Source organism: Phoxinus phoxinus, assembly GCF_949152265.1.
Source record: "Phoxinus phoxinus genome assembly, chromosome: 1".
NCBI classification, from domain to species: Eukaryota; Metazoa; Chordata; class Actinopteri; order Cypriniformes; family Leuciscidae; genus Phoxinus; species Phoxinus phoxinus.
Window position 1 is genome coordinate 24,791,776 of NC_136876.1, and position 27,815 is coordinate 24,819,590.

Below are 27,815 nucleotides of genomic sequence, written 5' to 3' on the forward strand. Positions count from 1 at the left end.
GCTGGGGAAGCAGAGCTCGATGAACCCTTCTGTTCTGGGAACAGGCACTGCAGACGCTCACACTCTGATTTCTGAACATCTGATGCTGGCAGGAGGACCACGGCCACGGCATATCACAACACCCTCCCCCATAATGCCCTTATCAACTGGCATGACGGCCCATGGGCAAGAAGCTGGAGGCAATGTCAGTTTAATTAGTGGGCCACTGGAGCCATCGGTGTACAGAAATGTGAGGGAGTATCTCGCAGAGCCAAACACAGGTCTGACTTCACAAGTGTCACCCAAGTCTCTGGGTGTACTAAACATCTTTACGAAAACCTCCCTATCACATATCTTTTCTATTTCTCCCAAACTCTCTCCTGCATGATTTGAAGTACAGTAGGACATGATCCTGGATTAACATCCTTTGTTAGTCCTGGAATAATCATACACTTAACCCATAAGCCTAGGGATGGACTGGAACTAAAAAAACAACCCACTGTGCTCTACCGTTCTACCGTTTGGGATCAGTAAAACTTTTTTATATGATATTCATAATTTTATTCAGAAAGAACACATTACATTGATCAAAGGTGACAGTAAAGACTGTGAAGTGAGTCATTTTTGTTTTGTAAAAAAAAAAAAAAGCTGTTCTTTTCAACTTTCTATTCATCAAAGAATCCTCAAAACAAATATATCAGGGTTTCCACTGTTCTCAACATTGAAAATAATAAGAAGAATAAGAAGTAGAAGAAATGTATCTTGAGCAGAAAATCATCATGTTCTGATTTCTGAATGATCATGTGACACTGAACACTGGAGTAATGATGCTGAAAATTTAGCTTTGATCACATGAATAAATTACATTTTACGTTTATTGAAATAAACAGATATTTTAAACTTGTAATAATATATCACAATATTGCATTTTTACTGTATTTCTGGTCAAATAAATACAGCCTTAGCGAATATAATAGACTTCTTTCAAAAACAGTTGTGTTTATGAACAATTACGTATGCAACTATGTGCATTAAAACACAGAAATGCACAGACTCAAGACACAAAGCAATTGTGATGCTTACAGTACAGCAGACATGCTGTATGGATCAGTTTCACGCCGCCTTTAGTTTAGCTCTCATTGATTTTCTTAAAGTTTTAGTTCACCCACAAATGAAAATTGTGTCATCATTTCCTCACCCTCATCTCATTCTAAACCCATAAGACTTACGTTCATCTTCGAAACACAAATGAAAATATTATTTGGCAACTCGTAAAATATGTACGATTTAGCAGAAATTGTTCAGATTCGTACGAGTGAGGTCTTATGAATTGGTACGAATTAGCCACCTCGTAAAATTCGTACGAATTGCCGTGAGATCGGGTTGGAGTAACTGATGAAAGAAATTTCGTTTTTGAGTGAACTCTTTTTGTGGACATAAAACCTAAAATATTCTTTTGAATATCTTTTATGGGTGTTTTTTCTGAATAAAGAAAGTTTTGGGGTACAGTATTTGATGACGGAAATTTCATTTTGGGCTGATCTATCCCTTTAAGCCTAAGCCTAAACCACCACCTACTGTAAGATACTGTAAGTGATTGATAAGAATGTTTTTGGCCTAACCTCATATTTAAGCTTAACCCTATCCATATCTCTAATCTTATCTGATTGGTTGATATGAATGTTGTTCCAGGACCAACAAGGATGTCCTACTCGGGTAAATCATGTTAAGCACGCTATTAAAGTAATGAGAATATAAGAGTAAATACTGCTTGCTGTACAGTTGTGTCCCAATGAGAGCTAGTGGGCATATATACATGTGTTCACAGATGTCAAGACAGTTGATCAATGCTTTGTGTACAAGGGTTTGGATATCTTAGTGTGAATGAGTGTGTAGGTGTGTGTAAAATAACTCACGCTCACTTGGGATTCTACCCCTGGTATCAATCACACACCACTGTGCTGATCCCAAGACACAACAGTGAGGCCTTCATCATCATCATCTGTCTGTTGCTGATGAAGAACGAGTGCAGGGGAAAAGCATGAGTCTAGGATGAAAGAGCAGCTGTGAGGATGATGGTTCTCAGGGATCACACAAAATTAGTAAAGCTCACCTTATACTTCTTTCCCTCCTTTCACATGACAAGTATACAGACGGAACATACAGAGATGTTGAAGAAAATATATTATTTTCCCTGTGGCCAAGGATACATGCCTGTTGCCATCAGAAGTGAAAACTTGTCCAGATAAAAAGAAAGGGGGGAGATCTCAAGCAGAAAGCATAGATGAATCATGCACTGTCAAATTCATTAAAATTAATCAGTATTGTCTTGTTGTCCAGTGCAAATATATAAACATACTTAAATTAAATACATTTACTTTCGAAGACATATTTTAAACAATTTAAAAAAAAAGAATAATTTAATACATTTCAAATAAACATAATCTAAAATAATACATTTAAAATTGAAGTCCAATTTATTTATAAAGCAGTTTAAAAACTACGGAGTAGACCAAAATGGCTTAATTACAGAAAAACAGGGTAAATGTTTGATTGAAATCACATAAATAATTTGATGCCTAAAAAAGCTCCCCGTCATGTACAACAGGCCACTGGACAGCTCTCTAGATAAAACAAAAAGCAGATCTTTTTAGCCTTGCTCTCATTCACTCAAAGCAGTGATGAAGCGAAAGGCGTCATTATGAATTCTCCATTGACTAACAGCTGCTGAGAGGCTCCTTCACATACAATAAATCAAGCCCTTAACATCATTCTTCACAGAGCACCGCACCAGCGCTCTTCTCCCCTGAAATGATCACTGACATGTTAATATGCATATGTATAGCTCAATGATGCTACTGTCACTCCTGACCTTCATGCAAACAGCTTCCGTTTCCTCCCTTTGTTTTCCCCCACCTCATTACATGTACATCTATTCATCTCTGAACTCACAAGCGTATTAGGCGAAACTTTACCAGAGTCTTTGCACAAAACACAGAAACTTCTTGAGAGCCGCATATATATATATATATGTGTATATAAGGCAGCCAGGGTCAACCTTAATTACAGAGAGTGCAAGTTTTATGTGGCTAGTATTAATAAGTGCTTGCTTGCTCATATCCAGCCTAACCTCAAGCAACACATTTTTAATTGATGCAGTGGGACCGTGTCGACACAGCACTCATGCTGCCGGAGAGAGTGTGAAATAAAAGACTCTTTCTTTGGGAGAAATCCATATCTTAGCACATCAACAACCTCACTGTCTGTGCCTTCATAAGCATCGGTGGACATTTAAAAGGGATAGTTCACCAAAAATGACAATTTTGCTATGTTTACACACCCTCATGTCATTCCAAACTTACTTTGTGCATGTGTAAAATGTTTGTGTCCATACGATGAAAGTAGTTGTACACTACAGTTCAAAAGATTTTCTAATTTTTTTGGATGAAGTCTCTTATGCTCACCAAGGCTGCATTTATTTGATCCAAAATACAATAAAACAGTAATATTGTGAAATATTATTATTATATATTTTTATTTGAATACATTTTAAAGTGTAATTTATTCCTGTGTTGGCAAATCTGAATGTTCAGCATCATTACTCTAGTCTTCAGTGTCACATGATCCTCCAGAAATCAGTCTGATATGATGATTTGCTGTATAATAATTTCTTATAATCATTAACGTTGAAAACAGGTGTGCTGCCTATAATTGTTTTGTGGAAAAATAATTCTTTGATGAAAACAAATATCAGTAGAACAGCATTTACTTCAAATGAAAATCTCTTTATTATAAATGTATTTAAAGCATTCTTGCGGAATATTATTATTTTTATTCCTTAAATAAAATTTGACTGACCCCAAACTTGTACGTACAGAAAATGCTAAGACATGTTTCAACATTTTTTATGTTTTTATGTTCCACAGAAGAAAAAGATGCTTACAGGTTTGGAACGACATGAGGGTGAGTAAACAAAGTCACATATTCCTTTACCACCATGCATATCATTTCACCCATGCCAGTTTAATAGATGACAAAACCATTGTAAACAACAAAACATGTCAAAATGATCAGAGCTATGTGTTGCACAGTAACCACATCTCAAACGGCTTGTTCTATTTTCATCCTGTAGTGATTTGACTGCGTCTTGTACGAGCGGTACTGTCTTTCCCAGGCAAACGTCAGTTACAGCGACAGGAGGGTCAGCAGGGACAAAAAGGATCCAAGAACTCATTTGTTTCCAGAGCGCAGGGTTCTCCATTTCAGGCCTTCGGGGAATGTCGAAGGCACCTTGAAGCATCGGTAAAACAGATGTCCCTTCACAGAAGCAGCTGAGGACACAAAAACATAACGCAACTGACGTGTATCAGAATGTACTCCTGAAGGGGGTCTGCCATCGGGACATGAGTCAAACACACCCCTCCCTGTCGGACCACCCATTAAACTTTCATTTAAGAGATCGGAGCAGCTGTTCTGACTGTATCCTTTAAATTTCTTGACATTTGTAATGGCATTACAGAGCTGCTCTTACATAAATGGCTCTGACAGACCTAATAGTAATTTACTTTCTAGCTCTGACATCATAGTGGGTTTCAGCAGGGCACGGGGAGTGCGGTACGCAGCGTGCTGCAGCCTCTTCAGCGTGACGGATGATAAATCCATCCACTTGTCCAACAGAAAACACTCCTGCTATCCCAAGAGGAGCACATCCATAAAGATATCAGAGCCAAACTTGCCCACAAACATTCATCCATCATAAAGGAGTGGAGCCGGCGGCCAGACGTGTCTGAGAGCGGTTGGAGAGCTGATGTGCCCCAGTACTGACTCAATCACTGCCAGGGAACCCGGCTGTCATCAGTGACCTCTGGGTGTCTGACTGGATGACCCTTACGGTGAGAGACAAATCGCTTGCTACATAGAGAACCTTGGGACAATCCGACCTGGGACTATGAGGAAAATACTCCATGAGCAGGCTTTCAATTTTTTTTTATTTCTGCTCAGTTCTTGATTTTTGCAATAAATTTGAAATAATAAATTACAAATACTTCATGAGTTTGCATTGGGACTACATTAATTTCCGTACTGATTCAGGTAGAGTAAATAGCTAATATCAAATAACAGCATACAGCACCATTGTGGAAACGTTTTGTTCACTTATACTGTTTCCACTTGTAATCTGTTTCAAATGAGGCTTTTTTATTTTTGAACTGATTCTGATTCACAGTAGTTTTTAAATCGAATCACTGCGTATTTTAACAATTTCATTACAGAAAAACAGCAGATAAAATGTTTTGTAATGTCACTTTGCATTCTAGCCCACGTAAGAACAACAACATTTTCCCTCTTTATGAGCAAATTTTACTGAAAATGATGCTGTTCAAATCCAGTCAATTCCTGTATATATTCAGTAAATATTTGCTTTTCAAATGCCCAGTTCATTCCAATAAGACATTGTAGTGATTAGAAGATCGGATCATTTTATTGAGTCCCGCATTTAATCCCATTCAGCAACATTTATGTATCTTTATTCAAGTGATTTTGTTCATTTGAGCGGAGGTAAAATGTAACACGATATATTCAATAGCCAAATTCCATGAACACATCACCTATGCAATCTTTGATCATATTTTGAATTATGAAATCATTATAATGCAGCTAATGATACATTATGAGAAACATAATTGATTTACCTCCTGAGTTTTCATTCATTTGTCACGTGACAGACACAATAAACACATTGTTCATGAACAACCCATCACTAGGATCTTCTTAGCTTAGCATCAATTGTGATGTAGAGTGGAACTTCCAGATGACATTACACACTTCACAAGGCAGTTTCTTAATTTTTTGTTGTCCAAACAGAAGTTTAGCATGGTAATGTGTGATTTTAGCTAATAGTTAACTGATAATGATTCAGTTGAGCATTGGATTTGACATTTGAAATGTATTCAATTCGTTTCTGTTTTCAATATACAAGGTGTCTGAATAGAGTTTGTAGTTAAAGGGATAGTTCACTTTAACTATATAGTCACTTTAACTATATAGGCACATATAGTCGCCCTCAAGTTGTTTCAAACCTGTATGAATTTCTTTCTTCTACTGAACACAAAGGAAGATATTTTGAAAAATGCCAGTAACCAAACAGTTACCAGGTCCCATTGACTTCCATAGTAGGAAAAAAAAAATACAATGGAAGTCAATGGGACCTGGTAACTGTTTTGTTACTGACATTTTTCAAAATATCTTCCATTGTGTTCAGCAGAAGAAAGAAATTCATACAGGTTTAAAACAACTTGAGAGTGAGTATATGATGACAGAATTTTCATTTTAAAGTGAACTATCCCTTTAAGTTTAATGTTAAATAAAGCCATAATTAAATTAAGTTCAGCCCAAGAATTAGTTCTTGAGACATAGACACTAATACCTGGCAACATTACTGAGAGAAACTTCTGTGCTTGGAACAAAATACTTGAGCTTCAGTGTGAAGCGTAGGAGGCTATGCAAATTTTGCATGTAGCTGTTTAAAGATATAAAGCGCCACTAAATTCAGAAAAAACATCCACAATCAAGCCAACCGACAATCACTGTGCAGAAATATACTCCTCCTCTGCCTATGCTAGGCTTACAGTACATGCTCTAATTACCATGAAGATATTTGCAACCACATGGTAAAGACAAACGTCCATGGCCGCAATCAGAATTAGACATTATTCATTGAAATCACTACCACCTTAATTATGACCGCACGAGCTGTGTCATTTCTGAGATGATGATTGAAGGCCGTTGCCTCGATTACACCGACAGACTGACGGATGAAATCCATGACAGGCAGTCCACTTAAAAAGTAGAGGAGTGTGTTTTGCATTCATATGACTAAGTTTATGTGCGGCAACGTTTCTGTCAGAGCCTGAGAGTAAAAGCTACGTTTTTAATCTTTCTATCAACTCCGTATCAATCAGACTCAACAGTATTCTGAGTCAGCGGCGAAGCTTACGGCTCTCAAACATTCACTCTGCAACGCCGATGAAAAGGGCCGCAGGACTCAGCAATCACCTGAGCCCCAGAGTCCTGTCAGCATCCGTCAGACCCTCGACCTGCTGTGGAAACAAAGGCCTGTGTGGGAGGCCGTCACTCTCCAAAGAGTCTGCAATCAGGAAAAACATAACTCTCAAACCCCGCACTATTGGCCACATTAGACTGTTGATGGCATTAGAGTAATTGCAAGCTAGGATAATTTTAGGTCACGTTATTTCTGTTTTTGGTGGGACCCCGCTGGCCTGACATACCGATGACACACATGGCACTGACATGGGTGAGAATTGGGAGTGGATTCATGGCATGGCATCAAGTGATTTCCAAACTGAAAAATGCCATGGTCTGACTGAGCCTAAGATAATAATGAGAGAACAGCATTTTCAATGCTAGGCTAAAATAAACAGTAAGTGGCACAAACTACTTTGGTGGTAATATGCCACAGTGGTGGTATCAGATGGTAAGACTATACTTTGAGATCCTGTATAGTGAGCATTGAAAATAGATGTACCAAAATATTTACATTTAAAAAAATAAAATAATAGAAACAAACAATTCTGCTCTATTTCCAGTTGACTCATCAAATAAGCAAGTTTTTCAGAAGAACATTGTTTTGGCTGTGCACAGACAAAAGCCAACAAACACCAACAAACAAGATGGCCGTTGGATTTAGAATTTAATGAAAAATAACTGTCATGTTCTCACTGCCCTGCAACAGACACTGACAAACACTGATTGAACATGTTCAGTCGGGTAAAAATAAACTGGCAACAGGCGTCGACAGGGACTGATCCGATAAAAAACGTCTTTGTTGGCGTTTATCTGTGCGGTGTGCATTGGCCTTAAAGGGTTAGTTCGCCCATTTAAGACATGAAGTTGTATGCAATCCTTACCAGCACTATAGTGCATACACACTGACCCACTCTGTGGTCACCTCCCTGGTCAGAGTTCTGGCCGCTGGAAGTTTTTCAAGAAAGTAGTCCTGGTTAGTTTCCGCGGCCACAAAACTGTGCGTTTTTACGTGAAAAAATAATTTGCGTTTCAAAGCTTGATTAATTTACATCACAAAAAACCCGCCAGACAAAATTCATACCTCGGCACTATTTTCTTTCCATTTCTATCAATCCGCGCTGCTGTCGACGTCAACAGTGCGCACGTTCCGATCAGCTGTAGCTATGAGACAGCTTTGGCTGGTTGCCATCGGCTACTCTGCGGGAGCTAAAATATCCAGAATCAATTACTTTCATCATCATCTGTTCCGTCTGACATTGTGCTAAAATTGGTTTCATCATCAGAAGTTTCGTAGTCAGACATGTTGTCAGCGAGTCGCGCCATCAACAGCTGATCGGAACGTGCGCACTGTTGACGTCGACAGCAGCGCGGATTGATAGAAATGGAAAGAAAATAGTGCCGATTAAAACTGAGGTATGAATTTTGTCTGGCGTGTTTTTTGTGATGTCAATTAATCAAGCTTTGAAACGCAAATAATTGTTTCACTTAAAACGCCCAGTTTTGTGGCCCCGGAAACTAACCAGGACTACTTTCTTGAAAAACTTCCAGCGGCCAGAACTCTGACCAGGGAGGTGACCACAGAGTGGGTCAGTGTGTATGCACTATAGTGCTGGTAAGGATTGCATACAACTTCATGTCTTAAATGGGCGAACTAACCCTTTAATAAAAACACCATCTCTGCATGACTTTTACAACATTTCAAATCCCTTGCCTCGCCATCTCTGAAAAGTCAAGCCAAGTTGATTCTTGTTTTATAACTAGCTCAGTAGTGTTCTCTTTTTGTCAGCAGAAGCTCCTCTGTTTAGTGTTTTTTTTTTTTTTAACGAGTGATTCCCCGGAGATTTGAGATTTAGCTGCTTCATGTCAACCTTTATTGCTGGTTGTGACAACTAACCTACGCCACTCACACATGCATCAAAGTAGCCGGTAGCCATTTTATTATCATCAATGTTGAAAACAGTTGTGCTGCTTGATATTTTTGTTGAAACCGTGATTTATTCAGGATTCTTTGATGAATAGAAAGTTAACTCTTTTCCCACCATTGACTGAATTTTCTGGCTTTCCATGGTTTGACTGTTATACGGTAGGGGGCGCTATTAGGCATCTTCTTAATGAGTACTGAATCTCCTGATTAAAACACAGGTGAAGAAGAAGCAGAAACAAGCGATGGTATATGTAAGCACATGCATATGTGAATAACGCGATCATCAACATTAAACAGCATATAAATCAAAACTGCCTAACGCCACCGAATGAAATGTTCGACCCAGGACGAGTTATAGGACTGTGAAGATGGACTCGATCTACTCCATCTACGTTTTGATCATCGTTCTGAATCCGATCCAGATGTAGTCTTTGACAAAACCGCGATTTTTTCTCAGCTTTTTGTTCAACATTTTGCTTTTTTATGAAACTTACCCACATTCAAGTGTTACCCACACAAAAAGAATGCATGTAGCTAGAATAAAACTAATTTTAAAAAGCGTTTGTGGCAGACTGCAGTGTTCCAATTTCCATGACAGCTGGTGAAATGCTCTCAGCTTACAGACTAAATGTTAGAGGATGAGGGCCTGGGAGGAAGAAGGAAACGTGAAAATCGCACTCCAATCTTGACAAATAAATTAGCTTTAAAATGTATGAGGTGAGTGAGTAGAGATGTCGAGAATAGATGCGAGCATTCTCTACTTTTGCTCCTCTTCAATTTGCCATTTTCATCTTGGAGATCAATTATAGCCTCCAAAAGTCACTGAAAAAAACAAGTATAAAAGCCTACATATAGTCTTTGAAGCACCCTCTCCATGTTCCTCCGGATTCAACCGTCTGTGTTCTTCTTCCCAGGCACATCCCGTTGCAGGAGAAATTATGTCTGCAGAAATATAAGTTTATCACAAGCGCAGGATGAAAGGATTGCTGCATGTCTGTTACCGTTCAGAGAAAAACCAAAACAGAAAAGTAATCACTGGATGTGACAAAGAGGCCTGTGTTTCAGTCAAGGACATGATAGAGGAAATGTAAAAAACTTTTGGTAAAAATAAAGTGACACCCATTGTGGTATCAAGAAACCTTTATAAAGCAGTGTGGAAAGTATGTAATTAATAATTTTCCATTATACTTTTTTAATTAACTTAACTTGGGCGGCAAGCACAACAGCTAAATTTAAATGTGATCTAATCCACCAATATTCAGGCATGGTTATGTCCTGTTAAGGTTCATAATAGTGAGGGCATTGAAATTATCTGAAAAGTCAGTGGACATATAACCGTATCTGCTTAGCTTATGAGTATTATGTATGAGTAATATGTCTACCACAGGAAGATTGGTAGACAAAAAGCACTCTGGAGAAACTCAACAGCAGTGCAAAATATGAAAAGACAATGCAGAAAAGCAGAGCGCATGTGGCGGAAGACAAAACTTGTAGTCCATTATAACATCTACAAAGACACCATCCATGCTTTCAATATGGAACTAGGCAAAGCTAGACAGACTTTCTACTCAAATATTATTAACAGCAACTTAAACAACACACGCACTCTTTTTGCTACTGTAGAGAGACTGACAAACCCCCGAGCCAGATTCCCAGTGAAATGCTCTCAGACAGCAAGTGCAGTGAGTTCGCTTCTTTCTTCTCTGAGAAAATCAATAATATCAGAAAGGTGATCAGCACATCCTTGAGTTGCACTGGGGTCAGACAGATCAGACCACAACCTGAGAAAATAGTTACTATGTCTGATTTCAAAGAAATTGATGGCAAAATTTTGGAAGAAACCGCACAGCACCATAAAACATCAACCTGCGCCCTTGACGCTCTTCCCACATCTTTCTTCAAAAGTGTGTTAAACAGTTTAGAAGCAGATCTCCTAGAAGTGGTAAATGCCTCACTTCTCTCTGGAAGTTTTCCAAACTCCCTGAAAACTACAGTTGTCAAACCCCTCCTGAAAAAGAGCAATCTGGATAAGACTATAGTAAGCAACTATAGACAACTATCTAAGCAAGGAGAGTCCGCTTTTAGCTATTATGCCAGCCGCAGCTGGAACCAGCTTCCAGAAGAGATCAGGTGTGCTCCTACAGTAGCCACATTCAAATCCAGACTCAAAACACTTCTGTTTAGCTTTGCATTTACTGAATGAGCACTGTGCCACTGTTCGTCCGACTGTTTGCACTGTATTTTATTATTTATTCTAAACTGTTTTAATTATTCTTACTTCTTTTGATTATTTTAATTTAATCTATGTAAAGCACTTTGAATTACCATTGTGTATGAAATGTGCTATATAAATAAACTTGCCTTGCCTATTAATTGGCTTATGAGTGTCATACAATTCTTATTTGCTGAAAGGCAGGTAAGTGGGAGCTTTCTATATTACGATTAGATCTTACTTGCACTGTTGCAGTCTTCGGCTGATGCAACCAGCTGGCAGAAGGTTCTGCTTGGTCTTAAAGTTGTTGTTGTTTTTTATTTTGCAACATAGCCAAACAAAGTTGTTTAAATATAATGATTACTCCCCCCAAAATGGGAAGGATAAAATTTCTGAAAGTGGTGGAGAGTTATAAGGATTGCTACATCTCTGCATAAAATTGAGTAATTATCACAATTTAGCCCTGATTAAAACAAAATACATCTAAAGACCTGGCACATTTGCTGATGGCACTTTGAGAGTTTAATGCTAGCATGAGAATGATGTGTGGAAGTGGAAGTTTTATTCTAATACACAGTTGCAACTTTGTCAAGAAGATAAACTTTACAATAGCTTATACTTTAGATTTGGAGTGTAAATGTATCTGGTGCTGTGTTCACCCGGGTGTATGCAATGTCTTTACCATGATAGCAAATGAGCCTGCTAGGACAACAACAACTGCTGTAGCTAATAGATTGTCAATAACACCAACTTCAAGCCATTTGAAGAACAACAACCAACTTTTTGACAAGTAGGGCAAACACACACTAGCGTTTAAGTTTGGGGTTGTTTTTTTTCATGGTTTTGTTTTTATGGGTTCTCTTATGCTCACCAAGGCTGCATTTATTTGAAAAGTAAATAAAAAAGCAGTAATGTTGTGAAATAATATTATATAATTTAAAATACTTTTCTTTTTTTAATATATTTTAAAACGTAATTTATTCCTGTGATGATAAGCTGAATTTTAAGCATCATTACTTGTGTTCAGTGTCACATGATCCTTCAGAAATCATTATAATATACTGATTTGCTGCTCAAGAAACATTTATTATTATTATTATTATCAATGTTGAAAACAGTTGTGCCCCTTATTATTTTTGTGGAAACCATGATACATTTTTTAGGATGCCTTGCTAAATATATTCGTCAACTCTCACAATCAAAAAACGCTCTTACTCCAAAGGGAAAGTTTGTTTGGCGTTCTGTAATAGATATAACTAAAGCATTCAAAAGAACAACATTTATATCAAACATAAATTGTAAGGGAAAAAAAAACATATTGTCAGAGTTAAAATAAGTTAATTGTGACTTTATATTTCACCAAATTGTCTTTATATCTCACATGTGACTTAATCTCCCAATTGTGACTTTATGTATTAACATTTTTATTTTTTTACTTTGAGATGGAAACAGGCTTCCATACAGATATGAGACTTTTAGAAATTAATGTATTCTTGCATAATCCTAACATATTTAAATAAAAAAGTACAGTATTATTATTGTTTTTAAAGCTAAAAAGCAAGAAATAATTTCAGAAATTCCTTGAAAATATCAGGCAAAACCATACCAATATTTTACCCAACCCACAACCCTAAAGTTATTTCACATCCCCAATCTTTAATGCTCAAGTCTTTGTTCTCAACGATCTGTTTGCTTTGGGTTTCTAGCCTTCTTTAATCACATCTGAACCATGAAGAATCTTTAAAAGAAAGTTCAAGTAAATCCACCCAGAGAAGACCTCAGCCCACCACCAAACACGGCACACAAGGGAAGTCTTCCCCTTTTACAGATTTTATAGATTTTGTGTGGGCGAATCATAGCACAAGTTTCCATGGCCTCTAAAATGACAGTGTCCCACAGCGTGCTCTATACATCAGTCTCGAGAGATTCGGAGAAAGCGTGTGCAGCGTTAACAAACTTACAAGAACCCGCCACTGAAAGATTATGCAGTGAATCGCAGGCAGTAATCATATTATAACGAGATGAATGGCTACAATTTCTTTTCAATCAATTTCATTGCTTGATCCAGTTGAAGGAGTGCGTTTGTGCCCTGCATAATTTAATTTATCCATATGTATTACCGTTGATCTAAGCCGATGCAGGGTATCTTATGGCCTTAAGAAGTAAAAAGTCATCTACAGATATCGACAATACGTATGAATGACTACTACAGGCATGTTTGGCCAACCCTATGATTGTACTATACGCACAAATGTGTCTTCATGCGCGCAGACGGCTCAGATTAACCTCATGTAGCTCACCTTTATGAGGGGTTTCCACGGACAACAGCGGGAGACTTGTTTTATCCAATTATATCTTTGCCTCAGCCTATATGCTTTGCCTCTGACAACTACATGTTTGGCAGGCTAACAAGATCAAATTGAGGTGCTGACCACAAGGTCAGCTGTTAAAGCACTGATTTAAAAACTGTTCATTTACTGGAGATTCCTAATGTGCTGTTGGAACCAAGTAGTTAAGTCATTCTGGATATATTAAACTCAAATTAAACACAGAAATGTGTATACAAGCTGGTAGTAAACCACTACAGAGATTCAAATATGCCATTTACACATTTGGTCTCAAATGCTTATGTAGCCTATATCAAATCAACATATAACAATCACACACCACTGTAAAAAAAAAGAAGAAGTGAACTTTAAGGTTAAAAAAAATCGACAGCTGTGGTTGCCAAAACTAGCAACATTTGAGGTTTTACAGACTGAATTTAAATTTATCATGTTTAAACTGATAGAATGTTATACCTTTTGAAGAACTAAAATCTGTTTTGTACCATTACTACTGTGACAACCACCAAAAAACACAGATGATAATTAGAAAGCCACATGATGAATCAAACTTCACCAACAGCAGGTTTTGCCATGCATGTAAAATATTATATATAGAAGTTGCACACAGTGTCATGCACATAAACACAAAAGACCTTTTGGAAGTTTTTGAAAACGGTCTCCGTGTGAAAAACAACAAAAATGTGAATCTCTGAAGATGATGACGCCATGAATATGCGTATTACGTGTTCAGTCTATAGTGTTTCATAGCCATCTAAATGGCCTGGCAGCAGAATACATTTTTTGTCGTTTTCGCGGATCCGTGTGAATGGGGATCGTTTTGACAATTGTGTCGTCTGTACGCAGAAAACTTCAAAGGAAAAACTTCTCAGTTTTAAGCATATCGTTGTCGTGTAACCGTACCCGACTCATGTTCTGATTACTACCACCTATTCTGCCATTTAAACCCTGTCCACTCAGTCATTCATTGCGAAGTCTTGTTTGTATCACTACTGGATTTCTGAGCACTCTTGATTATCCATTCCCTGGTTTTGGATTATCCATTCCCTGGTTTCCCCGTGTCTGCCTGAGTTCCTGCCCTGGTATATAATTGGATTGTTTGCCTGTGTTTTGACCTTTGCCTGTTTTTGGACTTTGATTGTGGATTACCCTTTCAATAAATAATGTGTTTGGATCCTCAACACTTGTGTCTCGGAGCAGTTCATGACAGCAATAAACATGACTTTACATGAGATGTAACTTTAAACCATAAAGTTCAAAACTGATTAGAAAAAACTAACAAGAAACAGTTATTTCAATGAAAATACATGTAAAATTCAATGTAAAATTTTATGTTTTTCATTGTAAATTATGAGATGATTTTTTCACTTCTAAAAACTGTACTTTAAATGTAACTAATCATCATCAATCGGCTGCGAACAGGGTAGGTTCTAAATGTAACAGTATTTTACTGTAAAATGATGTCACACTGGATTCATTACGGTTTCATACAATAGTTAATAATATACAGGCATCTCACACATTACAGCCCCTGATAAAAGCTGTGTTTGGTAGAGAGTATCTAAAGGACAGTCAGACAAGCAGACAGCATGTGTGCGTGTGGATGAGGCAGATGAAGATAAAGAGGCTTTAGAAACAAACAGCTCAGGGAGGGAAGCACACAAAGCAGGCATCAATATCAATGACGGGATCCTGAGGTGAGTTCAGTGCTGAGGAGAAATACAAGCGTGAATAGTGATGTGCTCCTGCTGCAAATTTATAACCGCATACACCTAATGCAGCGTGAACTGAATCTTCCCAACTGGACTTTTGTGACCATTATAGCCAAATCACATGGCTTTAACACCCACACTAGTAAATGTAGTTGTTGTATGGGATGCTAGTGTTGTCCCAACGGGGTCCAGGCGAAGTTGTTTATTGTTCATAAAGTGCAGCATGAGAAAAAGGAAGACTTAAGCAACTAGGGTTTGCTTTTTTTATGCATAAAGACATCATGCACGGCTGAAATGATAGAAATGCAATTGGATTTTTTGCCATCGGCTTCACCTCACATCCCACAAATTACCTCCATCTCAAATCCCCTCCATCCAATTGTATCTCTATCTTCTATTGTCTCCTACACTAGAGTCAGCGCTATGCACGGCTCAGGTTTTCCCTTCATTATTCCTCTGTCTCTAATTTACCAGAGGAGCTACAGACAGTCTGATTTATACGTGAGCAAGAGCTACATTGAATTGTGCATGGCATAGTCTAGACTGAGCATAGCTGTATTGATTTCCATCTTTATGCAAATGCCTTTAAGCCCATATAAATGTTTCTGTGCTGTTTGTCAAACAGGCGCCAACTTACTCCGGTGTATCCGATGTAGTTTACTTCTACAGATGAGTCTCTCTACACAAACACACACACACACACGCACACGCACACACACACGCATTTAACTTTGACAATCAAGGGTAATGTATAGAGGTAGAACAGCCCTGATGCACAAGAGAGATGCAGTTCCTGTGAAATACACCCATCAAGGTGCAGCGGTGAGCTCTTTATTGAAGGCAATTAAGGCAGGGCACTGGCCAATTGTATGTGTCCCCTGCCATTAGACTAGCCCACTTTCTGCAGATTCGAACAGATGGGCCGCATTAACCCTGCATGGCTGGCAGTCACTGTCTATAACATCTTTATAAAAAAGGTCATGAGATCAAGGGCAATTTTGAGACTAAAACATTACTGGGCCAATGTGGTTTAATTGTTGGGGACAGTTCCCCACCTGGCCATATCTGCTGCGCTGCTTTGTTACAGCTTGACAATCTCTGTAGCTGAATATTCATTCAGTCATTGTCATTCTGTGGGCACAGGACATTAATTAGTCAGCATTTGTCAGAATATTGGCAATAATAATGCATTTTAATGAGGAAATAAAGGTCTCAGTTAAGATAGATAGATAGATATATAGTATATAAATATATATGAATAATATGTGGAATAGATCTGCTATGCTGCTGCAGCTTTTATTGCTGCTGCTGCGGCAGAGCAAGTACGAGACTTGCTACTGCCAATACATACACAGACACACTGGTGTGAGCAAGTAAGAATTGCTGCTGCTGTACAATATAGCACACGTGAATTACTCGTAGCATATCTACACAGGTGGAGCTGGGGAAGGTGGAGGGTTTCTGAACGCGCGCTGCACTGCTAGCAAATGCTGAGTATTTGAAGATTGAGCATGTATATATATATATATATACTCATATTCTATAATACATTAATATTAATATATGTTAATTATATATATGTATAATTATATATAAATTATGTATATATTACATTTAATATTAAATAGTACAAAACGAATTATATATATTAAGTAGATATATTGTTCAAAAATATTATGACAAAATACTTTTCACATACTATATAGTTGGAAAGTAGAAATATTTAAAACCCCAGATAGTACAAATAATTATTTAGGCAAATATGGCTAAGAAAAGTGAAATTAGTTCTGAGAAAAGGTCTAAAGAATCATTTTATCTAATGCAATTACATTCATACATTTTAAGTGTGGCCTCAGTGTCCAAATTCGCTCAGACTGATATTCTAAAATTATCTTAAACTGTTTACCACATACAGAGTCTGTGTGTGTGTGTGTGTGTGTGTGTGTGTGTGTGTGTGTGTGTGTGTGTGTGTGTGTGTTAAACACAGGGGAATGAGTGTATAAAATTACCCTGTTGAAAATAGAGCTGGGGCACTAGCTCTGTGTGATGGCATTTGGGATATCTGCTTCATCCATAAGCATTATAAGGAAGAGAGGGCGACAAGCTTAATCAAAGAATTCATTCTGTCTCTTTCCACACCACACGGCTCATGTCTGACAAATCCAATTACGCGATACACCCACCCACTCTCAGAGAGCTGGGCATCTGCTCGCAGCCCCCCAATCACCCCTTTTGCCTCCTGGGATTTAGTCAAAACACACCAGACTCTCCTCCTCCTTGCTCAAACCTTCTGCATACAGACAGTGAAGTGAGGTGAAGGAGCACTGCAGGTTTGATGAGGTGATGAGAGCTGGGAAAAAAGTGTGTGAACAGCAAGTGAAAACATCACAGATGGTGGCAGCTCTCGTAATTTCTGTAGAAATTAGCTGAAAATGACCTGAAAAAACAACAATATTAGGATAGACACATCACATTAAGTGTGTGTTGACATAAAACAATGTAAAGTGAGTTGAACCACTGTCGCTGACCAACTCAAGAACTCTAATCAACTCATTTGACAATTTCACTCAATAATAACCATATAAATGTGATTTGTAACCTACTTCTATTCTTATTCACCCTAAATGTTTAACCTCAAATACATGGTGGTGTTGGATTTGTACCACATTACTTCACATATGTATTAAGAATCAAGCCAAAAAAAAAATATATATATATATATATATAAAGATTTTGTCTTTGCACTGGTGGTTTGCCCTCCTAGGTCATCATACACACACTGTAACAATGACCATCATATCTTTTTTGTTTCCATGCTAACCATCCACAAATGACTAGCGTTGAGACGAGTGTCACAAAAAGCAGGTTGCTGAAGAGCACAAAACAAACGTTTTAACTCAAATGAAGTGCTTTTTACTGAATTAGTTGTCATGACAACAGCCTGTGTTATGTTTACAGCTCCTCACACTACGGAGCGGCTGTTAATGAAAGAACTTCACCCTCTGTGTCTTTATATTCCAGGTTTGTCTCAGCATGTATTAGCTACAGCAACCCATACAAAATAAATGTAGGCTACTGCTGCTGAATCACTAATTCACTACACTTTATGACAGAAATTATGATTGTCAGATGATTTGTGTTTTGAACCACCTTGATCAAGATTTCCTTCTCCTTTAGTGCTAATAAGTGCTGTTCTGGATCATATTCAGAGTAACTACAATTATTTTTAGTAGTTTTAGTATGAAACTATGAATGATATTCTACAAAAAATAATTCCAGTGATTCCACTTAAAGGTACACTGTGTAGTTTTTAAAGTATTTTATTAGCTAAAATCAATGACAAATCAATTTATTCATAAATATGTCCTCAATGGTGTACAATTACCTCTGCCAATGATCCGACTTATCCTCGTAGGCTATGTTAAGAATTTATTATCTTTATTTACATGGAACAGGCAACTCCACGGAGGCTTCCATGTCGTTCCGGCATCTTGAAAAACTATAATAGCAGAGAGGGACAAAAAGCACCAGGCTACCTCAACGCGTTTCCACAACGGGTTTTCGTTCAGAGCCAGCGTCACATGACTGAAACCAGCAGAAGCGGACATGAAGAGAGAGGCGTAATGCGTGTCACTGGCTGCCCCGGTAAATTTAAAAGGCTCCACTGCACGGTACTTCATAATTAAGAATTATACTTATGCCGAGCCACAGGAGAAATGGCAAAATTGAATATAAAAGGAAACGTGCCGGGCGAATTCAAAAACCGAGGGTAAATAACGGGATAGCTCCTCCTCAGCTGCGCCTTTAACATCTGGTGTGCGCCAGGGTTCTATTCTTGGGCCTATACTGTTCTCCCTTTATATGCTGCCACTTGGTCAACTCATTTCAAAACACAACGTTCAGTTTCATTTCTATGCTGATGACCTTCAAGTCTAGCTTCCCGTAGTTTTGAACAATCATTCAGCAGTAGAACCCATCCATAACTACACCCAGGATATTAAACGGTGGCTTTCTCAGAACTTTCTTCATTTGAATGAAGGTAAGACCGAGTATATATCATTAACCCCGGACTCACCTTGTAGCTCTCTTAGTTTTGGCCCTCTTACTCCCCATTTGCATCCACTGTTCGTAATCTGGGTGTTGCATTCGATAATAGATTGCATTATGACAAACAGGTTGGTGCAGTCGTTAAAATTCGCTTTTTCCAGCTTAGGCTCCTCAGTAAGGTGAAATCATTCCTGTCCTGTGCTGATTTAGAAAAAGCCATTCATGCCTTTATCAGCTCGAGACTAGATTATTGTAATGCCCTCTACACTGGGCTTAACCAATCACTTCTCAACCGTCTTCAGATGGTTCAAAACGCAGCAGCGCGTCTGCTTGCCAATACCCATAAACACTCACACATAACCCCCGTCCTCTGCTGACTTCACTGGCTCCCGGTATGGTTTAGGGTGGAGTATAAGGTTCTGATGTTTGTTTTTAAGGCCATCAATGGTCTGGCCCCGGCATACCTTTCCAAGCTGGTCACTGTCTACCAACCTGCCAGAACCCTCCGCTCCTCTCAGTACACCTCTTTGATTATCCCCAAGTTTAGATGTAAAAAGTTTGGAGGCCGATCTTTTGCCATTCAGGGAACTACTTTGTGGAATGCCTTACCTACTCCCCTTCGTAACATAACTGTGCTTAGTGTTTTTAAATCGCAGTTGAAGACGTTTCTTTTCAAGAAGGCTTTCAACACGTAATCACTTGTTTTGTTTTTTAGTCTGTGTGCTACTGTATCTATTTTGTTTTTACTGTTTAAATTGGTTTTAACTTGTAATTTTTATTTACTGCTGTCTTTTTTTTATGTGCTTTATGGAAAGCGCATTGTGCACCTTTCTGGTTGTTGTAATGGCGCTATATAAATAAAAATTTAATTGAAATTTAATTGAGCTTTACCCAGTTGGAAAAAAACTAATGAAGGAGAAAGACTTTGAATGAGACACTGAAGTTTCCTGCTTTCTTCACGACAGGTAAGTCAATGTTACGGTCTAAATTACAAGGTTTTTTTTATTGCTTGGTTGTGTAATTCATTATATAGACAGCATAACAGTAGAACATGTATAGTTAAACTCGACGAAGGGCTATTGTTGTCATAGCTTCTTGGTACATAACGGCCACCGTAGTTGCAACAACACGCATTTGAAAAAGCGAGGCACTAGAGAGCACTATTCGTTTGAATTTTTTATCTAAGTAGAGAACAAATCCAAATGATTTTACAGATCATTTACAGAAATAATTAACTGATTTGCAAAGTTCCTTGAGTGAATTGTGTACTAAAACAAAACAGATAACAGCAGGCACAATTCATTCTCTGTGAATTTCTCCCTAGTGTTTTACACTCTTTTGCTGATGACACATATGTCATTTATGGCATATCCCATCTTTTGATTTCCTGTACTTCGCCATATAACCAGTTAATTAAATTCATTAATCGTTGTTATCAAACTCTTGTCATTGTCCACTGATCCTTCATGCATCAGCTGTCACTGATGTGTTTGTCATTTTTACAAGACATGATCTCAGATCTCAAATACACGGTTAATGTAGAGATAGTTTAAAGCGTTTTCCTTTTTTTCGCCACTGAAGAAGATCATTCATCGTGCTTCTCAATTTCAAAAATATCTTTGCTCATCCTCTCCAGCTCCTGTGTGCTCATCAGACTTGGCAGTGGTCCTAATTAAGCTAAGTTTGCAGGAGTTTGGCACCACGGAGTTGCAAGCAATTAAACAACGACAAGTGTCATAACCCCCACAGTTATAGCAGCAGGCCTGAAAGCCCCTGACACACCGGCACTCCAACACCTCTTCCTTCATGCAGGGAGACACGGGAAACCTTCATCACACCTGACTGAGACACACACATGTGTATTAGAAGAAGACATCAGAAAAACTGGTAAGCATGCAAAAACAAAATGTATCCTTCTTGCCACGATGTTTTGCATCATTTTAGTCCAAGATGCATGAAATTAATGGGAGCCTCAAATTAAAATGTTCAAATGAATAACAAAAATCTTAAAGGGATAAGTGCTAAAAACGAAAAGAAAATCAACATTTAGTCAATCTGATGTGGTTTTAAATCCATTTAACTTTCTTCTGCAAAGACAAAATGTGAGTTTTTGAAGAATATCTTGCTATTTCCTATGAAATAATTTTCAGAGTTGTATCACTCCTCTCTGTTTCCTGTCACACTTTGACAGCGTGTGCTTCAGCAACCAGTATTACATGACATTTAATGAGTGTTCTGTGGAATGATTTGTTTTACATTGTTATACATTCAAAAGTTTTGATTGATAAGATATGAAATGTTTTTGAAAACATTTTATTATGCTCAGCAAGGCTGCATTGATTTGATCAAAATACAGTAATAAATAGTATACTGTTTACTGTATACTGACTAGTATACTGTTAAAATAAAAGTTTTCTGTTTTAATATACTTTAAAATGTAATGTATTCCTGTGATGCAAAGCTGATTTTTTTTTAAGCATAATTACTTTTTTATTATTAGTTTAAAAAAAAAGCTTAATATTTTTGGAAGCCACAATGCACTTTTATTTAGGATTCTTTGATAAAAAGATAAAAATTCAAAATAACATAATTTACTTAATATAGAATATTTTTGTAACAATGTAAATGTATTTACTGTCACTTTTAATCAATTTAATGCATCCCTGATGAATACAAGTATTCATTTCTTTAAAAAAAAAAAAAACTGGACCCAAAGCTTTTGAATGGTGTACACTCCAAATAAAATGTCAACATATTATGTCGAGTTCAAAACTATATTTGTATTAATATTTGAAGGAGCATGCAAATAAAATAGGAACCAACTGGACGTATTTCAAAAGAGGGAGTGACTACCCTTATGAAAAATACATTTATTCAAGTATACTAATAGTATACTTCTTTTAAACAAAAAAAAAAAAAAAGTTTATTCTCAGTCTTAAGTATTCTCAGAAATACATAAAATTGCAGTAAGTATATTCGACTTATACTGACAGAAAAGTTAAAGTATATTTGGCCTATACTTATACAGTACTCAAACCTTTAATCAAGCTATTAAAAGTAGACTATAGCCTATATAAGTATACCCGGCTTGTAGTTGAGTTTACTCTTTTGATTGACTAGAAAATTAAAAACTTGATATATTGATTTATAAAGAAAACAGATATGCTCCTAATTCTGAGAATCAGAATTTTTGTTTAGGCTAGTCCTCTGGTAGTGTACATAGGAATTGTACCGCCATTGACTGAATTTTCCGGCTATACCCGTTTCACTGTTATACAGTAGGGGGGGGGGGGGGGGGGGGGGGGGCGGTATTACGCATCTTCAGAAATAGTACAGGATCTCCGGATCAAAACAAAAGATCCAAAAGAAGCAGAAACAAGTGATAGAAGATTGTTTACGCACATGTAAAATAACGTGATCATCAAACATTAAACAGCATAAGTTCAAAACTGCTTAACGTTACCGAATGAAATGTCGACTCAGGAAGGGTTAACGACTGCGAAGCTTTGGGTGTTTATGGACTCGATCTACTCCATCTATGTTGTGATCATCGTTTTGAATCCATTCCGGACGTAGTCTTTGACAAAAATGCGATTTTCTCAGCTTTTTGTTTATTTTTTTGGGTGAAACTTACCCACATTCAAGTGTTGATAAAGGTTGCATGAAGCTAGAATAAAATGTATAGTTAAAGGTATATTTCAAGTATAAAAAAATTATATCTAAATAGAAACATAGCAGTATTCTTAAAGTGCAAAAATAATGTATAATAGTAAACTATAAGTATGATGTTATGTTCACTTAATGAGCCAGCAGCCATATCACCCTGTAGCCTAAGACTGGTTGCCCAGTGAAGCTAAGCAGGGTTGAGGCTGGTTAGTACCTGGATGGGAGACCTCCTGAGAAAACCAGGTTGCTGCTGGTAGAGGTCTTAGTGAGGCTAGGGGGAACGGCTCACCCTGTGGTCTGTGTGGGTCCTAACGCCCCAGTATAGTGATGGGGACACTATACTGTAACAAGCACTGTCCTCCGGATGGGAAGTAAAACCGAGGTCCTGACTCTCTGTGGTCATTAAAAATCCCATGGAACTTCTCGTGAAGAGTAGGGGTGTAACCCCGGTGCACTGGCCACATTCCCTCCAATGGCCCTTGCCAATCATGGCCTCCTAATAATCCCCATCCACTGAATTGGCTCTATCACTCTCTCTCCTCTCCACTATAGCTGGTGTGTGTTAGCGCACTGGCGCTGTTGTACTGTGGCTGCCATCGCATCATCCAAGTGGATGCTCACACTGGTGGTGGTTGAGGAGAGACCCCCTGATATGACTGTAAAGCGCTTTGGGTGTAGAGTAGTACATATGAAAGCGCTATAGAAATGCCTCATTCATTCATAATGAAAACTTACAGGTATACTTGCAGTATAAAACTACTAAATTAGAAGTTTACTGAGAGTATACTTCAAAATGTACTTTACTTTCATAACTAAAAACTGTGCCAAAAGTATTTGACTAGTAAACTATCAGTATACCTATAAGTTCACTCGTAGTACAGCTGGAGTACAAACGAAAAACTTAGTTGTAAACTAGTAACTACAGTTTTGATTTGATTTGATTTATTGAATTGTATCAAGAAGGCTTTACACATGAAACAAAAAAGGCATCAAATACAATCGAGGATAAAAACACAATAAAGTCCAGGACTTATTTCCATTGTGGTCCTCAACACATAACATCAGGACAAGACACTTACAGATTGTGTAATAACCTGGTTCTATTCCGCTACCCTCTCTAGTAACCAGGCTTTGATTCTCTTTTTAAAAGAGTTCATACTGGAAATAACTTTAATTTTCTGGTCTAACTTGTTCCACTGAAGGCAAAGGCAAAGGTTCCTTTCCCTAACACTGTCTTAAATGTATAAGGACAAAAGTCTGATGTGCTGCCACGAGTGTTGATATTGTGTGTGTCCTTTACCTTAGTAATAAGACACAACAAAAAATTGACAAATTTGAAAATGTTACACTTACAAAATATACTATTATACACTTAAAACTGGCCCAATTCACTCCCAATTTGTATTGAAACAGTACACTTACGAGTATACTTCTGGTACATTGATAATATATTATTATACTTACTACATAAAGTATAATTAAAAATATACTTGATCTTTACCTAAGTATACTTAATACATTTTTGTAAGGGTCTGCTGCATAAAGCTTTCCTTGCTGAATGCATGGTAGTGGAATTCATAGTGTTATTTAAATAAAAAAAAAAAAAACAGAGCCTTGTGTTACAGCAATTTATTTAAATTACAAAGGATCTGACTGGTAATGGAGACGTCCCTTCAATTTTAAAAGATAATTGTCCCCCGAGTTGTCTATCTGTGCATTTTTCTCTTTTTGCCTCTGCAAATGTGCTTCAATCAGACACAGTTAATATAGCCAATTAACATTAAGTGATGTGAATTCTAACCAGAGGGGAACAAAAAGGTTTGGTTTTGTAGCTGCAAACATGAGCTGAATGGTTGGGGAGACCACTGACAAATTGAAGGTGGAGAAAGAGAGAGAGAAACAGAGAGATAAACAGTTTTGCTAACAGGCAGAGCTGTTTAGATTCAGCGTCCATCAGAACAGAGAACAGCAAGTCCAGCCAGGGGCCAGAGGAAATGACCTCACTCCGAATTGTCAGAGACGGGAGCCTCTCGCCAGCCATGGGCAGCATTCCTAAACAAGGAAATGAACAAACCATGCCTCATCCAGACAGGACAATATGCCCTACACAAATGCACACTTCTTAGCGTCAACCCAAATATGAACCAAACGCCACCTCGCCTCATTGGCTAAGAATAACTTGCTGTAACTTCCTGTCCTTGTTGCCTATATAAAGTGTTCATTGATCACAATATCTGCCTTGCTTGATCACTTTACAAAAGTCAACAATGTGGTTTTAAATGACTGTCAGTGTCACAGGAACAGGCGCTAATGAGAAAATCATTTGAACAGACTCATTAAAGGGTAACTAAACCCCAAAACAACTTTTTTTAGTTAATGATCTGTAAGACTTGGGCTTTATTAATGCTGTTCATTGATTTAAGTCATTTTTTTGACATTTGGGTATAAAGTGTTTTAATTCTACAATATATGGTGTAAAAACGTCTGAGTGCTGCCCTCTTCAGGTTGAACGGTGGCTACTGCAGTTGAATTTTCCTATTGGCAGTTGTGGTACCCTGTGATGTAAGAGGGTACCAACTAACCCCGCCCTTGCCTACAGAGAGATGTGTCTCAGGGGCACGCCCCCCCTCCACTGGGCTCTGCCCACCCAAATATTGCCAGTGGGTGGAGTCAGGCTCTGACCAGGGGTTTAGTTACCCTTTAAAAGGTACACTATGAAACTTTTGGCTCTCTAGCAATTAAAAAAAACCTGCATGCATTTTGCGTAAGAACAAAGTTTAGGTTGGCTCTGTGTGGCTGTGTGGATGAATATTCTAAAGCCTACTAGGCGTAAGAGAAATAACCAGTTTAATTGTAAAGGATCTCATGCTGACTAGCTGAAGACGTTACTGTAGACATTAATAGACAGTAAATTCCAGCACATCTCTACAACAAACATAGTGAAATGACCCTTCACAATAGATCATGCATTACAATGAACTCTATTTGAGAGCAATGGCTATTTATTTGCTCAATATAATAGCTAACTCACCTGTTAAGCAATAAAAATGCCATCTCTGTATCAATTTTACGTCAAATCCCTCAGTTCTCACCATCTACGAAAAGCCAAGCAATGTTGATTCTTGTTTTATTACGAGCTCTGTCGCATTCTCTTTTTGCCAGCAGACTCTTCTCTGTTCAGTGTTTTGTTTTGTTAAAAAAAAAGGCGATTCCTCTGAGGTTCAAGATTTAGCTGCTCCATGTCAACCTTTATCGCTCATTGTGACAACTAACCTACGCCACTCCCACACTATACTGTACAAGCATCAAAGTAGCCAGAGCAACTTTTCTCTATTTATGGAAATGACAAGACACGTAAGGATGAGTGAGGGACGCAATTTGCTTAGCATACCGGTACGCAATTTGGCCTGAAAACCAACCCATGGAAGAAGGACTGATGGTGTATGATGTAGCACCTTTAAAAAACACTGGCAATCATAACACATATTGGAGTCAGTGAATCAAGACGGGCCCACCCTAAACTCAAGGATTGGCTGGCTTTTTGCGAGGTGAGGACTGCAGCTTTAACCTCTGGGGACCATGTTCCACGGAGCTTGTCTAATTCCACAGAGTTAATTACAGAACCTCATCAATTGTGACACAATGACAAGCCTGCCAATGCAAGAGCCGTGCTGTTTCCAATCATTAAGGCAACATGAACAACATTGTCAGACAAATAAGAGGATAATGGACCTGCTGCTCTTTAACAGAACCAGAGAGAAAGAAGCATGGCAGCAGATGGAACGCATTTCTGACACACTTTCTCACATTGGAAGGCGAGAAGATTGTCAAACGTCCATAAGAAGCAAAGTGTTTATGCCTTTTGAGTGTGTTGTGAAGAGGTGACAAAATCGTTTCTGCCCAGAAAGCTTCAGTTCATGTCACTGCACAACTATGTAAGATATTAAATAATTATCATATCTAAATGATATTTAAATAAGAGAATTTAGACAAAATTATGTAATTGCTTCAATTACTTTCTCTAAATTGTAATGGGTGTTACTTTACTAATTATTCTTTCTGAGCAGTAATTATTACTTATACCTTTGACACCCATATCAGCTTTTAGCAGATGGAAAAAGCAATGATGGACACCACATCATATTTTTACTGCTTAATTGAGCAATTAGTGTATTACAATATTCATCAGAAAAATATAAATCATGAGAGGTGCTTTTTATGAAAGGATAACTTAAAAAAAAAATGCATCCACCTATATTATTGCAAAACTCCAAAATCATATCAATACGTATAATTCAGTTTCCAGGTGAAATGAGCACTAGCAACTTTTATTCCTATTATTTCGTGCACATTATGATTATAGGGCCAGATTATTAATCAATAAAGATGCATTTTCATCTTTATTTCACTATAACCATATGATTTGTAAAAAAATACATTTGGTGCTTGCATTTCACAATCAGCTCCATGTGTACGGCTTTTCTGACGCAGTAAACTTGCTCAGTAGCTCACTTGATGCAGCACTGTGCAAGAAGCAACATAATATCAGAATTATTTACATTTTTCCAGTATTTAATCTTTCCAATGAGCCAGGATTGATATTTTTAGTTTTCCACTATATTCACCTAATTTAATGTGATTGTTAACACTTTTCAAAATACTCACTCATACCATCCATTCATTTCATTAGCGATTTGAATGTGTCACTTCCGCATTTCAAGCATTTATGTGTCAATCTAATGAAACAGAACGCCTGCATCACTATACTCATAGCAGTATTATGTGGATGATTCATTTCCATTTATCTCACTAGAATACATTAATGTCCAACATGTAATGCTAGTGACAACACTATTTTATCATACATTATTACATGGCTTGGTTGA

General features: G+C 37.7%; 1 long non-coding RNA gene across 5 annotated transcripts in view; it reads right to left on the reverse strand.

Moving 5' to 3' along the window:
- Nucleotides 1-27,815, reverse strand: part of LOC307005420 — a 74,278-nt gene that overhangs the window by 31,913 nt on the left and 14,550 nt on the right. For all 5 annotated transcript variants that reach the window (XR_013799269.1, XR_013799270.1, XR_013799271.1 and 2 more), the window contains one exon: nt 1,896-2,026. This is a non-coding gene — a long non-coding RNA (uncharacterized lncRNA). The remainder of the gene's footprint in view (nt 1-1,895; nt 2,027-27,815) is intronic.